The sequence below is a fragment of the Apium graveolens genome, chromosome 4 (genome assembly GCF_009905375.1).
Source record: "Apium graveolens cultivar Ventura chromosome 4, ASM990537v1, whole genome shotgun sequence".
Classification (NCBI taxonomy): Eukaryota; Viridiplantae; Streptophyta; class Magnoliopsida; order Apiales; family Apiaceae; genus Apium; species Apium graveolens.
The window spans coordinates 23,592,337-23,605,603 of NC_133650.1; the positions used below are offsets into that span (position 1 = coordinate 23,592,337).

At 38.6% G+C, this 13,267-nt stretch overlaps 1 non-coding gene and 1 pseudogene across 1 annotated transcript; both read left to right on the forward strand.

Annotated features, from left to right (window-relative positions):
• LOC141716701 (beta-glucosidase 44-like) overlaps window positions 1-13,267 on the forward strand; it is a 237,984-nt pseudogene that overhangs the window by 156,844 nt on the left and 67,873 nt on the right.
• Window positions 6,998-7,104, forward strand: LOC141722715 (small nucleolar RNA R71). Its single transcript, XR_012575720.1, has one exon. It is a non-coding gene; the product is annotated as a small nucleolar RNA R71 (small nucleolar RNA).

Genomic DNA, 13,267 nt, shown 5'->3' on the forward strand with positions numbered 1-13,267 from the left:
ATTCTGAAATTACGAACCCAGGCGGCCGCCTCCTCCTTCCAGGCGGGCGCCTGCAAGCCTTCTGGAATTTTCCTAAGTTTGCTTCTGATTTTGCTGAATTCTTCACATAACTCCCCGCAACTGATCCCAAGTACTTCCTTAGGCTTATTTTGATGAAATCCTCCTATCTAAGCAAGTTATACCCTGAAATGCAAAAACACTCGAAAACGCGACAAATACACAAAATACTCGAGTTCAAGACATCAATTCAAGCCGTTATGAGACACTCTAAGTGGTATAAAATGCCACTTATCACACCCCCAAACTTAAATCGATGCTTGTCCTCAAGCAGCACAGACTCAAAAACATAATAAAACATGCATGAATGCAAACTATATGAAATGCAACGATCCCCATCGCGATGACTAAACCAACCAACACATGACATATCAACAATGCAATTGAGCGACTAGAGATCAATCAAATCACGCGAGCTAACATACAATCAGAAACGTGGTGTGTGCGAATGCTTAACAGATATGCTTCAAAACTAGATCAATCACCATTACTTAATTATCCTCAAGGCAATCACAAGATTATACGAAGAATATATTCTAGACACAAAATGACTTATAACACTTAAAGACCATTGGAGTTTATTACGGAATCATGCTTTTATTCAACACATAAACAAATGCTTATTTGATCGTACAATGAGTGAGGTCCACAAAAGATTTATGCAATGGTATCCATTCAGCGAACGTTAGGTTAGCGGATCTCAGACTATAAAAGCCTGAGGTCACTAGGCACAAAGTCCCCTAAGAACTTAATAATTCGAATACCAAAGAGCTCACTCGTGACCAATTGTGCATTAAACCATAAAAAAATTTCTTTTCTTTTTTTTTCTTTTTTTTTCTATATTTTTTTCAATTTCTGAGCAAGTGCGTTTCTGAGCAAGTACGAGCCGGCTATTAGCCATTTGACGCCGAGCCACAACTAGCAATAAATTCCAATTTTTACTCCAATTTTATCTTTTCATTCCTTTTATCATTAAGAGCCTATCATACATTCTAAGCATAAGCAATAGATTAACCTCAAAAACAATCAAATCATGACAACAATCTAGTCATTAAGCATACTCTAAGACTTAGTGAAATTACAAGTGTTTCTAGCATGCATGCCAACCTAACAAGATTCAACATCACTCTAGCGCTATCACTACACTCGCATCAATATCACATATTAATCGGTAAAATAACACAAAAGGGATCATGGTATATGCATGAGCTATATGTCATGATAATTAAAGCTTATAAAATAAAAAAAAAACTATATAAAAAAGTATATGGCAAAATATGCAACAATATGAACTAAACTATTATAAAAATGCAACTACATGACACACACACAAATATGTTCCTTAACTACCACCCCCAAACTTAAAATCTTCACTGTCGTTAATGAAGGTAATAGAAAGGAACACATGATATACCTACTCAGAAGAATCATCATCATCATCACCCTTAGAGGGTGGAGTGTCAGGAGGTGGATAAGCAGAATCTTCACCAAAAATAGGCCACTGGATGTCAGCTCCAAGGCCTCTAAATGCAGTCCCTAGTGCTAGGGTGAGCTCATGTGCAAACCTACTCTGCGACTCATACATCGCATCCATCCTCTTAGAAAGCCTCCTGTACTGGACATCAGCCAACCCCGAATCATCTCCTCCCTGGGCTCTCGAAGAACCAGCCTCTCCCCGAGCCTGACTGGACCTAGCCATGGTAGCCCCAGCTGTTGGATGTCCTCCTGGGAGGTGATATCCCAAACCATGAGACTCGGGCTCTCCACCCGTCCACTCCTGCATCGCATTCATTGTCGCTGAATCAATAGGACCGGTCGGCATCTGTAACTGCTCATAAGAAAGCCACTGGACTCCAACTGCCTTGCACAGCTTGGTGACAATAGAGGCATACGGGATAGAGTATTGCAACTTTCCCCTCAAAAACTTCAAAATTCCTTGGTAGATGAACTCACCAAGGTCCACATAATACTCCTCATTCAGAATCCCCCACAACAACCTATCTCTCTCAACTGTAACCTCATGTGCTTGCGAAGAAGGAAGAATATTAGCACAAATAAATGCATTCCAAGCACGAGCATACCTGTTCATCGCGACAGCCAGGAAAGAACGATAATCGTTGGATCCCCTCTTAAACTTCCATAATGTACCCGGCTGACAGAGAGTAGCAAATCAAGTCTGAGTCAAAATCCTCAAGGGCCTTTTCATTCCAATTCTCCTCCTGTGGTTTCCTTTGTCGCTGCCCAATAACACGGCGAATCGCCTCGGGCTGATAATCAAAAGTAAGCCCACGAACAACAGAAAACCCATTCTTATCGACCTTGGCATTCACATAGAACTCGCGAACAACACTCAGCGGGACAGCCTCAGGTGACTCGCAGAAAGTCATCCATCCCTTCTCTGCAATCATCAGTAATAACTCACCATCCCTCCCTAATGGAAAAAATCCCCTCTCCTTCATAATCGGCTTAGTAAGCAGCTTGGTATACTCCTCTTCAACAACCCTATCCAACAATCGGGGCCTCGCAGCAGTACTCCTTGAAGAATGAGTAGCAGTCGGATTGGTGCTGCTGCTACTCATAGTTCTCGATCTCTTTGGTGCCATGAAAACTGAAAATAAGGGCTTGAGAGTGTGTGTTTTGTGTGTAGGAGAGAGTTTGAGAGTTTAAAGTATATGAGATGTGTAATACGAGGTTGTATGTATATATAGGGTAGGCTTAGGGTTAAAAATTGATTTGGAGTGGGATTGTGGCTAATTTGTAGGAAGAAAATCGTGGGTAATGGGGATTGTGGTAAGTGTTTTTTTTATTTTTATGTTTTTTTTATAGGCTGAAAACCGATTTTTTCAAAATTCAGGTCCGCAGGCGGTCGCCTGGCACCAGCAGGCGGGTGCCTGCTAGAACGCGGCTACCTGCTAGGTCTCTGGAATTTTTTTTTCTGCCACATTTTTCTGATTTTTTTGGGTTTTTGGATAGAGTACTAAATTCTAAGGGTTCCTATGGTCTCATATCTTGGGTTGCCTCCCAAGAAGCGCTTCTTTTACGTCATTAGCTTGACGTAGAGTAATACGATCAAGTTGACAATAAAACGGTACTAACCACTTCACGGTTTGCCGTATGCCCATAATAGTGCTTCAATCTCTGACCATTTACTTTGAATACTTGGCCCGAATCATTCTAAAAAATCTCCACCACTCCATGTGGAAACACAGTTTTGACGATAAATGGTCCAGACCACCTTGATTTTAACTTTTCAGGAAAAAGTCGGAGACGAGAGTTGAATAGAAGAACTTGTTGCCCCGACACGAATGACTTAGGAGATAGCTTCCGGTCATGCCACCTTTTTACCTTTTTCTTGTACATTTTGTTGTTTTCGTATGCTTGAAGTCAAAATTCATCAAGTTCATCTAACTGAAGCATTCGCTTCTTCCCAGCTGCATCTAGATCAAGGTTTAACTTCTTCAATACCCAATAGTTCACAATGTCTGCGAACCATGGCCCTTCCTCTTGAATTGCGAACAACTGCTCATCCGAAAAAGATTCGTTGATCAATGTCTTATCATGTGAAGTAGAATCAGGATTCTCCAATCTAGAGAGATGGTCAGCTACTTGATTTTCAGTACCTTTTCAATCCTTGATCTCTAACTCAAATTCCTGTAGCAAGAGCACCCAATGAATAAGTTTAGGCTTCGAATCCTTCCTTGAGACCAGATAGCGGATGGCAGCATGATCCGTAAACACTGTCACCATTGTCCTAAGTAGATAAGATCGAAATTTTTTGAAACCAAAAACTATAACCAAGAGCTCCTTCTCGTTAGTGGTGTAGTTCAGTTGAGCTCCATTTAGGGTCTTACTAGCATCGTAGACCACATGAAAGATATTAGACTTCCGCTGCCCAAGAACTGCTCCCACTGCATAATCACTTGCATCACACATCATCTCAAAGGGTTCTCTCCAATCGGGGACAGTAATAACTAGTGAAGTGATCAAACTCTTCTTGAGAGTCTCGAATGCTGCCAAGCATTCATCATCAAATTTGAAGGGCACATCTTTCTCGAGCAAGTTTCACAATGGCTTAGATATCTTAGAGAAGTTCTTGATGAAACGCCGATAAAAACCCGTATGACCAAGAAAACTACGGATTCCTTTCATAGAAATAGGTGGCGAAACATTTTCAATGACTCCCACCTTGGCTTTATCCACCTCAAGACCCTTACTAGAGACCTTATGCCCAAGAATGATGCCTTGTTGTACCATGAAGTGACATTTTTCCCAATTGAGCACCAGATTGGTTTCCATACACCTTTTGAGCACCAAACGGAGATTATTCAAGCATTCATCATACGAATGTCCAAAGACGGAGAAGTCGTCCATGAACACTTCGATATTATTTTCAATTATATCAGAGAATATAGCCATCATGCATCTCTAAAAAGTGGCAGGTGCATAACATAAGCCAAAAGAAACTCTGAGGAAAGCAAACATGCCGAATGGACAAGTGAAAGTAGTCTTCTCTTGATCTTCTGGTTCGATGCAAATCTGATTGTAGTCTGAATAGCCATTCAGAAGACAATAATACTCATGATCAGCCAACCTATCAAACATCTGATTAATAAATGGAAGAGGGAAGTGGTCCTTCCTTGTGGCTTTATTCAACTTTCTGTAGTCTATGCATACCTTCCATCCTGTGACTGTTCGAGTGGGGATGAGCTCATTCTTCTCATTTGCTACCACAGTAATACCTCCTTTCTTAGGTACACATTGCACGGGGCTCACCCAAGAACTGTCAGAAATAGGATATATAATTCCTACATCTAGCCACTTTAGAATTTCTTTCTTAACCACTTCTTTTATAATAGGATTAAGCCTTCACTGTTGCTCAACAGTCAGCTTGCTACCTTCCTCTAGAAGAATTTTATGCATGTAGTATGAAGGGCTGATCCCTTTATATCTGTTATAGTCCATCCGATGGCCGATTTGAATTCTCTTAAAATCCTCAAGAGCTTGTCCTCATCACCACCTGAAAGGTCAGATGCAATAATAATAGGTAAAGTAGATGCATCACCTAAAAAAGCATACCTCAAGTGTTTAGACAATGGTTTAAGCTCCAAAGTAGGTGCTTCCTCAATAGATGGTTTAAGCTTTCCCTCGGCATTCTTGAGATCAGTATTACCCAGAGATTCAAATGGCATGTCTAGCTTTCATTTCCAAGGAGAAGAATTTAGATATTGTAACTGCTCATTGCCTTCCTCATCATCAGTGTCAAATTCCCCCAATAAGGCTTTTTCTAAGGCATCAGACCTTATCACATGTTGAAGTTCTGAAATAACTGCAGAATCGAGCAAATCCATCTTGAAGCACTCCTCATCTTCCATAGGGAATTTCATTGCATTGAACACATTGAATGTCACATCCTGATCTTGCACCCTCATAGTAAGTTCACCCTTTTGTACATCTATCAAGGTACTACCAATAGCCAATAAAGGTCTTCCCAAGATTATGGGAATCTTCTTATCTTCCTTGAAATCCAGAATGACAAAGTCTGCAGAAAAGATGAGCTTGTCCACCTTTACTAGCACGTCCTCCACGATGCCTCGTGGGTATGTAATAGAACGATCATCCAATTGTAGAGACATGTAGGTGGGCTTTGGATCAGGAAAATTCAGCTTTTTGAAGATAGACAACGACATCAGATTGATGCTTGCTCCCAAATCGCAAAGGCACTTGTTGAATGACAGCTTGCCAACGGTGCAAGGAATGGTGAATCTACCCGGATCCTTAAGCTTTAGAGGTAACTTTTGTTGTAGCACGACACTACACTCTTTCGTCAGAGAAACGGTATCAAGATCATCCAGTTTCACCTTCCTTGAAAGAATACCTTTCATGAATTTCATATAACTAGGCATTTGCTCCAGAGCCTCATCGAAAGGTATGTTGATGTGAAGTTTCTTCAACACCTCCAGAAATTTACCAAATTGCTTGTCTAGCTTTTATTTTTGCAATCTCTTAGGAAAAGGTGGTAGAGGATAGAGCTGTTTCTCCTCTGTATTACCCTCAAGTAGAGTGTGTTCAATAGTAGTCTTCCTTGGTTCCCCCTCTTTCTCCTTTTGCTTCTCTTCTTCACCTACAACTTCAGCTTCTCCATCTTTTGCTTTTTCAGCATCAGCAACTTTTCCAGACCTTAAGGACAACTTTGACTTGCTCTTTAGCTTCTTTCCTACCTGGCACTTCATTATCGCTGGGAAGTGTGCCAGTTTGATGATTGAGCAAGGCATTGGCTATTTGTCCAATTTAATTTTCCAAGGTCTTGATAGAAACAGCCTGGCTTTTGCACAACAACTTTAACTCCTTAAAATCAGCACTAGAAGATGGTATAACACCTCCTTGTTGAGGATATTGTTGCCTTTGAGCATATTGCCGAGGTTGCTGGAATCCAGGTGGATTAAACTTTTTACTTGCATCTTGCTGATATGGTTGCTAAACAATATTCTGATTATTGCTCCAGCTGAAATTAGGATGATTTCTGTTATTAGGATGATAAGTAGCGGGCACAGGCTACTGCGATCGCTGATAATTGTTCACATACTGAACAGATTCATTAACAAGAGAACACTGATCCGTAGCATGAGAGCCTGCACAAAGCTCACAGACAATAGCTATTTGATTGACTCCATAGTTAGCTAAAGAATCGACCTTCATTGACAGCACTTGGAGCTGCGCTGCAATAGCTGTAGCTGCATCAACTTCCAGAATACCTGCTACCTTCCCAGGCATCATCCTTTGAGTTGGGTTTTGATACTCATTTGCAGCCATAGTTTCAATGAGATTATAAGCCCCAATATAGATTTTGGCCCACAAAGCACCTCTAGAAGCTGCATCCAGCATGGGCCGAGATTAGCCCCCCAAACCATTGTAGAAACCAGTGATCACCATCTACTTAGGCATACCATGATGTGGAAAATTTTTCAACATCTCCTTGTAGCACTCCCAAGCTTCGCACATAGATTCTCCTTGTTGATGCGCAAACTGAGTAAGAGCACTCCTCATAGCTGCAGTCATGGCCATTGGATAAAATTTCACCAGAAGCTTTTGCACGAGATCTTCCCTAGTACTGATGGACCCAGCTGGTAAAGAATGTAACCAGTCCTTAGCTTTATCCCTCAGAGAAAATAGGAAAAGCCTCAGCTTGATATCCTCATCAGTAACACAATTATATTTGAAAGTACTACATATCTTGACAAAATTACTGATATGCATGTTGGGATCTTCAGTCGCAACACCTCCGAAAGAAACAGAATTCTGCACCATCTGAATATTGCCCGGTTTGATTTCAAAAGTATTGGCCTGAATAGCCGGATGAATAATGCTTGACTGAATGTCATCAATTTTAGGCCGAGAAAAGTCCATAAGAGCTGGATCAGCTTGAACTATACGATCACCCATTGTTACAGGTTCTTTCTTTTCACTCTCTTTATCCGAATATTTAAAAACTATCTTCTCCGGAAAGTCAAGTGTTGTATCTGTCTCCTCAGTCGTATCTAGATTTCTCTTGCGGGTGTGAGAACGTGTTTACATAAACGCTCACTAGAGTACCTGAAACACAACCGGAAACAGTAAGTAACAAGTCTTAATCAATGAATCCTAATGACCACTGATGGCAAGTACATAAACTAAACAAATTAACACCGAGTCCCCGGCAGCGGCGCCAAAAACTTGTTAGGGTGAAAACATGTGCTAATTAAATCACGCAAGTACACGCGTTCACAAGTAGTATAGAATGATTTCTAGTTCGTTCCCACAGAGACTCTGATTAATTATATTTAATTAACACTTACTCACCAATGTATGATTACTCTTCAATGTCAAGATAATAACAATTAAGGTTGATTAACTAATATTAACTATGAGAATTAAACACTTGAATTAACAATATTAAACACACATGAGATCATAAGTTCATTACTACTTCATTCAATAGTTATTGTTATTATCCTTAGCATGTAATGGTGATGATATTAATCGAACAACACGAAAATGATAAACGCCAACTTTCGTTGTACGAATACCTTTCTACCAAGCATCCACAATTAAGATAGAAGTTGAATAAGCATCAATTATGTTGAGACCCTATATGTGTACAGAATTTGAAAATATAACGATTTAAGCGCAGGTTATTCATTATGATTACACAGGGCAAGTAAAATGGTTAGAGTTATCCACTAATCATGCATACAATACATGAACCTATGCTAGCATGGCAAGTTCTAAATCTCAAGATTCATTGTCGCTTCATAAGAGATTAACAAACTATCTTATATGTTCGCGACGCACATAAGACGAATACGCACAACCTATGCTAGATATCATACAATCACCATATACCAAAGTATTAAACAATTAACTAAAGAAATCCATAGTAAATCCGCTATGATCCCATGATCACGATTAGCCCATGATAGAACTCATCATCACCATGGGTTCATATAAAAACATGATAATAACACAACGATATAAACTAATAAAAATACTTAATAAAAATAGAGTACGTCACAAGAGTATTAAGGTTCAAAGATTAAAGAAAACTAGCATCCACTATTACAACGAATTAAAAGAATCACAAGATAAACATATACTTCCTCTTCTTCGTTGTTGCGTGCTAAAACGGTCTTCTTAATCTTCTCTCCCTGTTACTTGTTGTTGAAAATGTCTCCCCAATAGGTTTATATAAGAGTCCACAAGAACCAGCGCCAACAGAAGCCCATTAGAACTTGAATTCTTAAAAATCAAATTCTGAAATTATGAACCCAGGCGGCCGCCTCCTCCTTCCAGGTGGGCGTCTGCAACCAGGCGGTCGCCTGCTCCTTCCAGGCGGGTGCCTGCAAGCCTTCTGGAATATTCCTAAGTTTGCTTCTGATTTTGCTGAATTCTTCACACAACTCCCCGCAACTGATCCCAAGTACTTCCTTAGCCTTATTTTGATGAAATCCTCCTATCTAAGCAAGTTATACCCTGAAAGGCAAAAACACTCGAAAATGCGTCAAATACACAAAATACTCGAGTTCAAGACATTAATTCAAGCCGTTATGAGACACTCTAAGTGGCATTTTATCAAACCTCCACCACCAAAACTATCTAATCCATCAAACTCCAAAAAGTTTCGTGAACTCATAAAAAATATCCAACCTGGCACTTGTGTAGATGTTAAAGGTGAAGTGGAGTTCATCATTAGAAGGGCTAAATGGGATGGTTTAATGTACAATCTAGGAAAACAATATTTCACTCATCTCAAGGGGGAATTTTATTGCAACATGAACATAATTAAAGGGGTAGAAGGCATCTTGCATTTCACTACTACATTAAATAGGAAAGTTATCTGTGTAGATAACAAGAGCATCAATAGAGCACTGCATTTACCTCTTCATCTGTGTGAGTTGCCATGTGAGGACATATTTTCTCTGTTTGTGTTTAATAAGTCTAAATTTGAACTTATGGTAGGAATGTTTTGGAAGTCTGATGTGCTTGATGGTCTCTGTGATGTCAATTGTGGTATTCACTTTAAACATTTTATTAGTACTTTCCAACACCTTGCTCTCATTATTAGGTCTTATGTTATGCCTAAGCCTAATCAGAGAAAGTATTTTGACTTCTTTGATATGAAAATCATGCATCTGCTTGCTAATAATAAAATCAATTTCAGTATCTCCTATGCCATTCTCTTGAACATGATAAATGCTCATCTTATTGATTATATGCAATATGGTATGTTAATTACTTCTCTCTTTGCAATCTACAACATTCTAATGCCTGAAATCTTTGCAAATCTGGCTGATTCCCAAATCACCAATGACCACTTTAGGCCCCAAGTGCCCCTGATGCACTGTGAACCTCAAGAAGTCACTCATGTTGTCATTCCTCACTTCATTAGAAAGGAAGATGTCTTTCTCTCTAAATTTGAGTCTGTCAAGGCCATGTTTAATGAACTAAAAATGGAACTTAAGAGTGTAAAAACTGAAAATGATGAGGTTAAGGAAAAGGTAGGAGAACTAGAGGGTATCACTGCATCTTGTAAACATAGGATTGCATATTTAGAAAACCTAGCTGCATCTACACTAGGAACAAATTGCATGTCTGACCAAGAAATTATCAATTCATATCAAGTCCCTTTGAGTGTGAACACTGTAATAATTCATGAGTTAGAAGAAGTAGGTGTGGGAGCTAGAGGTCAATTGATTGATAATCTGCCTGATTTAATCCATGTCTATGATGCTGATGGTAATGTTAATGGATGATCTATGTTGATGTTCTTGCTACTGAGTGATTATGTACCTTGCTGTGTTGTTGCTTCTGCACCTCTTTTGCTGATCTATGACTGATCTGTTGTATTTCTGTTGGTGTAATTTGAATTGAACTTTTGGATTTCTGATTTGATGATTGTAACCTTAACTCTATTTTAATTTGGTTGAACTTAATGGAGTGTATGCACTTCTATTGCTTTATAATCTCTAAGACAGGTGCGGAACTTTGGTCTATTTAATCAGTGAACCACATAGATTGATATGAACACTTTTGTTCAATGTAATATAATCTGCATTCTGTTACATCTGGTGTTGGATACTCTATCATACTTGTACTACAATTTTTGCTCTTAAATTTACTAACCAATCTATGGAGGAACAAAGTCAAGTCCGACTTTAAAATTCTCTATTTCTTGGTAGTAAAATATGAATTTGTATTTATTTTTGGTGATGCATTCTGGCTAAGTGTCATGTTCTATGATGTTCCCTAATCAGCTCTTGCAGGAACAAGATGTGTACCTAAAAAAATTATAAAATGATCTGTATCTTGATTCCATTGCTTCGTTTTTAAGTTATATCCTTATTTTGGAAATACACATATGTTCCCTAACAATACAACAAGAATTACAGAAGGGGGGTTGAATGTAATTCTGGCTTCTTTTTGAGATTTTTAAAACTGTTCTAACTTAATAATATATAAGTGTTAGATTTGCAAAGTGCGGAATGAAAGAATCATATAAATCAAAACACAAGTAATAAAAACACAAGTCTTTAAAACTTTCTGGTGGATTTGAATGTATCCACCAGAGATATATATATATATCAAGAGAACCCTGTGAAGCTTGAATAGCTCACAGCTGCTTTTACAAGTGATCAAACAAACTACAGAGAAATTCTTAACAATTACCACTTTTTCAATTTCTCTTCTAAAATGTGTTTGCTTAGTTATTTATTCTACTAGCTACACTTGGTTTATATATTACCAAGTTAACATGGTAATAAGACAGGATAATAAAACAAAACCTATGAAGTCTAACTTTAAGCTGCTTCACTACTCTATTCCAGCATCTTTGAATATCTTCATAATAGCATGGAAATTGTAATGCTTCATTGTTCTTAAAACCCTGCTAAACAGGCTACCACATTCCTTTTACAAACATCCAACGCATGTGACTGTGTTATCACTGTCAACAGATATTTGAATTGATCATCCACCGGGTACATGCTTGTTATCCGTCGGGTAGCCTTGTTGATCATCCGTCGGGTAGCTTTGTTGATCATCTGTCGGGTAGCTATTTGACACTTGACTCAATTTCATTTATGCAGAATTACAAGACATCTAATATTTACAATTAATCAACCTATTCTGCATATCTACTAGTAGTCAACATGACTCATATGCTACTACAGAATCTACACAAAGTTGTTTGCAGAAATATGATACATTACTTATTATTACATAAGCTACTCACTCGGTGGATATCAATTAGTCATCCATCGGGACTATATTGAATCATCAGTTGGGACTATAATTTATCATCCGTCGGGTGCTATAAAATTCACTAAGTTAAATCTACTAAGGTGTTTTATTTAGCTTATCATCAAGTACATAACATATTCCTAACAATCTCCCTCAATTTATGTCTACTGGAATTGTTGCAATAAATTCAGAGAAACTTGATGATAACAAAACACTCTAAAAATACAGATTAAAAAATAGTAGATAAAGAATCTTCTAAATCCTTTTTCATCCCTGAATTCCATCAGCCACTAGGGCCTCAGATGCACTCTCTTTCCTGTAAAGGGAATATATAGAGTTTTTGGAAGTACATCTTTGGCTCTAGTACTCCTCAGCTCCTCAATCTTCTTTAGAACTAGTCTTCTTGCAGTCATATTGTACCCAAAGTTCTTTTTGAAAGAAGAGTAGATCTTTATCAAAACAGACTGACGTTCTAGAAGAATCCTGTGAAGTGACCATATGATCTCTCTTATTCCCTTGTATTTTAATACTAGCCTTTCAGGGAGATGTCTATGAGCATCAATTCCTCTAACTTCATCCAATTCATCTAAGTAAAGGTTTATGTCAGAACACTCCTTGATGTCACAGATGTACAATATGTCTCCCTCATTGACTGTAGATTTAGCTTTGATTGGGGTCTTGGATTTGAGAATCACATGCTTCACTTTCTTGTTTGCTCTTATCTTTATCTTCTTTGGCTTTTTGAAGATAGGAAAGTTTAGCTCAGGAATTGGTAGACTATCCCAGTCTACTGGCTCATCCTTAGGAATTATGGGCTCACCATGAATATTCTTTGTTGGATCCAGCACTTTGAATTCTTCAAATACCACAGAGGGTTTTGATGCCTGAGTTGTAGTTGTAGGCTTTTTGGGAATTTGGTCTTCCTTTTCCTCATCATTAAAGTCTAGTTTTCTCTTGGAGTGGAGCTGGTATCTAAATTTTCTTTTCAGTTGTGGTTCCTGTTGCATGTTCTGATCTTGAGGTTCAGCAATCACAGATGGTTGTGCAGAGATCTCAGTTAAAGTCTTCACAGCCTGAAGTTTGGCTAAGATAGCAGCTTGCTCCTTCTTTTGTTTGAGCTTCTTAGCATCTAATGCAGCTTGCTTCTTTTCTTGCCTTATTCTCTCTTTCTCTTCCCTTTTGGCTTCTACAAACTGAGGGTGTCCAGCCAGAACACATATCTCTTTACCAATTCTGTAGATCTTTGCAATTCTCTTTTTAACTGATGAATCTGTTGGATCCTTGTAAAATGCAATTGACCTAGCCAACATCTTCTTCTCATCTGGCCTATGTGTCTCATACACAATATCCATAGGATTTTTGTCTGAGAACTTGGAGTAGTTTATTTTAGGCTTCATGATGCCATTTGCTTTTGGAAATTTTATGCAGGAAGTTTGAC